General features: G+C 36.7%; 1 long non-coding RNA gene across 1 annotated transcript; it reads left to right on the forward strand.

Annotated features, from left to right (window-relative positions):
- Positions 1-422: 422 nt before the first annotated feature.
- LOC145522866 (uncharacterized) lies at positions 423-2,860 on the forward strand. The gene is made up of 2 exons (XR_014066199.1): positions 423-635; positions 919-2,860. It is a non-coding gene; the product is annotated as an uncharacterized LOC145522866 (long non-coding RNA).
- The last annotated feature ends 2,435 nt before the right edge of the window (positions 2,861-5,295 follow it).

Below are 5,295 nucleotides of genomic sequence, written 5' to 3' on the forward strand. Positions count from 1 at the left end.
TTTCATGTGTTATACAGTAGGTCCTTGTTGGTTATCCATTTTACACACAGATGTTTATAGCAGCTTTATTCATAATTGCCAAAACTGCCAAAACAACCAGTCTATCCTTCAGTGGGTGAATGGTACATACAGGCAATGAAATATTTAGCAGTAAAAAAAAAAAAAATTATCAAGCCATGAAAGGAAATGTAAATGCATATTACTGATTGAAAGATGCCAATCTGAAAAGGTTAGATAATTTATAATTCCAGTTATATGACATTTTGGAAAAGGTAAAAGTATGGAGATGGCAAAAAACTAGTGGTTTCTAGGGGTGATGGGAACAGGGGAACATGAGTAGACAGAACAAACAGGAGTTCTAGGGCAGTGAAAATAATTCGAATGATGTTATAATGCCATGATAGGGGCTTCCCAAGTGGCTCAGAGGTAAAGAATTCACCTGCCAATGCAGGAGATGTGGGTTTGATTCCTGGGTCAAAAAGACCCCCTGGAGTAGGAAAGGGCAACCCATTCCAGAGAAGCCTAGCAGGTTACAGTCCATGGGGTCACAAAGGGTCAACAAGGCTGAGCAACTGAGCACATATGTCATTATGCACAAATACACAGAATATACAGAAACAACAGTGAAACTTAAGGTAAACTGTGGACTTTGAGTGATTATATGTGTCAGTGTAAGTTCATCCTTGGTAAAACAACATACCATTCTATGATGTATGCATGTGTGGTGGCAGGGGGTATATGAGAAATCCTTCATCTGGATTTTGTTGTAAACCTGAAAGTGCTCTAAAAAAATAGTTTTTAAAAAGAACTGCTTTGTACTAGTCTTCTAACTGGTACACTACTAAGCTTTTATATTTCTAATCTTATCTTGTACCATTGTCAATATTTTAACACATTGATTTTATTTTTCATTTCCAGCAATGAGATATGTTAGATAAAAAATTAATTATCCCTCCTAGAAGTGTGAGAAAAAATAATATAGTAGTAAATATCTTTATAAATATATAGCTGAGATCATTGGAATATAATGGAAAAATTCCCAAACACTAAAATGAAGAGCTGGACAATGTATTAAAATGCAGAGACATTACACCAGCAAAGGTCCATCTAGTCAAAGCTATGGTTTTTCCAGTAGTCATGTATGGATGTGAGAGTTGGACCATGAAGAAGGCTGGGCACCAAAGAATTAATGCTTTTGAACTGTGGTGTTGGAGAAGACTCTTAAGAGTCCCTTGGACTGCAAGGAGATCCTAAAGGAAATCAGTCCTGAATATTGGTTAGAAGGACTGATGCTGAAGCTGAAGCTCCCATATTTTGGCCACCTGATGGGAAAAGGCAGCTCATTGGAAAAATCCCTGATCCTGGGAAAGATTGAAGGCAGGAGGAGAAGGGGATGACAGAGGATGAGATGGTTGGATGGTGACGGACATGAGCAAACTCTCAGAGATAGTGAAGGACAGGGAAGCCTGGTGTGCTACAGTCCATGGGGTCGCAAGTAGTCGGAAACGACTGAGTGGCTGAACAATAACAACAACTGCAACCATAGTGATAAGCAGTAAGCTGAGGTAGCAAGTATCTTTGGGAGTTTGATTAGTCATAGTAATAACTTTGAGATTTATAAACCCATCCGCCTGTAAGGTGGGAGACCTGGGTTTGATGGCCCTGTGTTGGAGAAAGGAAAAGATACCCACCCCAGTATTCTGGCCTGGAGAATTACATGGACCGTATAGTCCAAGGGGTCGCAAAGAGTTGGACACACCTGAGTGACTTTCACTTTCACTTTATAAACCCATCCCAGAGTTAGAAACAAGACAAAGGATCCACTCAAGACAGAGAGTTAGAAAACAGATTCCTAGTAAAGCTGTGACTACACTATCCCTAAAAGATTTTACCCTCGATAAAAGAAAGAATGAGAGAAAGCTCAGCCACCATTAAAGGGAGACAACATGGAATTTTGGCTCAGCAAATGTGGAAGAAAAAGTCTCCCAAACATCTTATAGCCAGAGTGCTGTACTTCATGCAGTTGTGAGAGTCAAATATAAACTATCTTCAAATCAAGAAACTGACATAAAACCTTACTTCCATTTTAAATAGCTTTCATCAAGGATCTCATTGAATGGCACTTGAATAAAAATGAAAAAAAATGAAGAACGAGGCCATAAGATATCTGGAGAAAGTATGTTAAAGGTGGAGAGGACAAAGAATTCAACCCCCTGAGTGAACCTAGAACATGCAATGACTCAGGATTGGATCATCATCCTCACACCTCCATGAGGTCTCCCATCCCACTTCAAAAGTGGCCTCACTTTTGTCTCCTGGACATAGAGCAAGTCTCTGGTCCATGGAAGAGAAATACTGGGAAGCCAAAGAAAACGTGAAAGTTGGTGACACCAGACCTACAGACAAAGCAGACCTGAGGCATCAGATATCAGGTTTGGGCTGAGAATTATCAAGACAAGACTGCTCAAATGGGCAACATCTTCTCAAAGAGCAAGACCCATTTGAGCATTGATTCGAGCCCTTTGGCCAGTCCAGGTGTTATATTCAGAGATCCGAAACAGAATGAGGTGTTCTAATATATGTCTCTTAGGAGCTAAAGATTGAAAATTTAGAGAAAATGGCAAAAGATAATATTTTAATTACTGAGAACTTCCTCAAATTGTTTGTTAAAGGTTCAAGAAGATCAACATATCAAGAACTGAATAAATAATAATAAATTCAAACCTAGATACATAGTTTAAACATCAGAGCACCAAAGACATAGGAAAAAAAACTTTAACAGTAATAATTTCAGTCACTCACCTTGTTTTAATACTGCCAAACAATTGCCATTACTTAATAAAAAAAAAACCTAACACAATCTTGAAGTGAATGATTTTTCTCAACTTCATCAGTCCTGTCTATCTGAACTTATTTTTTGCCATGTCCAGCAAATATGTCTACTCAGTTCATAGGCCTTGTATATTCTGAATTTCATCTCCCCATTGTCTTCTTCCAGAGTGCTCTGTTCTCTGCCATCATCACTTAACATCTCACCCAGCGTATAAATCACAAGGTAGACTCACCTCCACATTGAGACCTTCCTGGTCCTACCAGCCCACATCTGTGCCACTCACTGTATCATATGACCACATAATACATGGTACTATTCCAATTTGTGGATGTGTATCTCCTTGCTCAATTGAACTATTGTCCTTAAAGGATATGTACATTGACAATGGTTTAAAGCTGTAATTCTTTAACTCTTGGATCTAACAGATTCAGAAAATTTGGGAAAATATAGCATTCATAGCTCTTTCTTTTGCTGGAAATACATTAATAATCATCATCCACTATCTATGTCATTTCACAGAAGAAAGGATATTTTAACAATGAAAGTATATTTAGGATATAATCTCATATAAATTTAATAAATTTACCTTAATACGAAGTTTACTATATTGTTCCATTTTTCTCGCTCTCCTGAAAATATGAAATCTTGATCAAATGGCAGCCCCAGTTGCTTCAAGACTAACACTTAGAAATCACTTCTCTACTATTACTTTGATTTCCCTCCTTCTGGTCTCTAGACTTACAGCAGAGAAAAGATAAATAAATTCATCAATGATCCGATTAAGTGACCAAATTTGAAGTATATTTATTTCCTCGTGTTTTCTTGTTCTTATCGTGGATCTTGTCTGCATTTGTCATCTCCTAGTCAGACCACTGACAGTTTTTTTGAAAAAGGTTACCAAGGCCAAAAAAAGAAAAAATCCTTCTCAGAATTTTTAACTGAAGTTTTTAGTGGATGTCTGTTGTCATAGCAGTTTTTACTCAAGATTCTACTGCATATATTTAAAGGTAAATGTCAAAGTCTACTTCTAGTTTTCCTTTATTGTCTTTTATATTGACCATTATTTCTTATTTTATTTTATTTTTTTTGTAGCTCTAAAGTAATTTGCTATTTTCTGGCATTCTCTTTACTCTAAGTTGTCCTGGTTTTTACTTCTGTGCTTTTCTCAACCATACTTACATGTTTACAAAACTTTAATCATTTATTTATACCCACAGTTCTCATTTACAAAAATATTTACCCCTGTGCACTTAGAATGCGTTACTTTTATGAAGCTAATTTTCTATTATTAAAGCAATACAATTAGTTATATAATATTTTAGCATTTTTTTAAATAAAAGAAAATCACTCACAGAGATAACCATTGTTAACATTTTGATGTAGTCCCTATGTTCCTGTAGAGTCTTTTACTGGGTGTTAACAATTTACTCTTTCAGTTTTAAAAAAGGATTATATATATGATAATTGACAAAAGAATATTTAGAGGTCCTGGATAGAAAATAATACAAACAGAGAATGCATTTGCCTATATAACATCTACCACTATTGGTCTGTTGCCACCATTAGAAAATTAGATAATACATCAAACCATGCTATGTGAATTTTGGAAAAACATATGGCCTAAGGGCCTTGACAGTCAAATGACCACTTCCTTGATCTATGCAACTCTGCTTTTGAGGACAGCAAAAGAAATATTTTTGGCTTAACAAGTATCCTGGCAGTGTTCCCATCGTGAAAATAATTATCTATTGTTATTAAGTGCTATACCAAGGTATCACAAATTATTGATTTCAGAGGTTACAGTATATTTGACAACACCATTTGCATGCCTTCTTCTAAGAAAATCTTCTGCATCCCAGAGGACTCCTGTGAGGGTGATGTAACCCATCTTCCCATTTCCCTTCGACAAATGTATCACACATGTTATCTCACCAGCCACTGCTGATGGGATGAGTAATTAGCACCAGAACTCAAAGTCAGCCAATACAAAAAAGTGGCTGTCTTGCTTTTGCTTTTTGGTTTTTCCTGCAATTTGGACTCAAAGAATGAGTCATTTTGGGAATGGAGGCCAAGTAGTCATGTAGACTTATGGGTGGAGAGCTCTAGTTAGGATTTCAATATTGGATGCAGAAACAAGCAATGACAAAAGAGTAATGTAGCTTTAGAAAGAGAACTATCTTCCTTTTTCTAACCTCATGACCTTGTTACTAGGCCCAGCTTCCTCTGCATGAAGTCCACCTCTTTCAGCTGTCTTGAATTTCTATGCTTTGAATAGTTATTCACTTTGAATAACTTCTTTTTTATTGATGAGCTATTTTCAGTGTGTTTTTGTTCCTTGCAAGTAATGACTGAAAAACAAGGTAGCAGAAGGAATAGGAGATTCTGTCTGGTTTGTACAAGGATGAATGGAGGTTTAAGAAAACATCTCAAGGAGTTGGCAGAGGGCAGGAGGTAGAAAGTGG

Source organism: Giraffa tippelskirchi, chromosome 2 (assembly GCF_054371585.1).
Source record: "Giraffa tippelskirchi isolate mGirTip1 chromosome 2, T2T-mGirTip1v1.2.pri, whole genome shotgun sequence".
NCBI classification, from domain to species: Eukaryota; Metazoa; Chordata; class Mammalia; order Artiodactyla; family Giraffidae; genus Giraffa; species Giraffa tippelskirchi.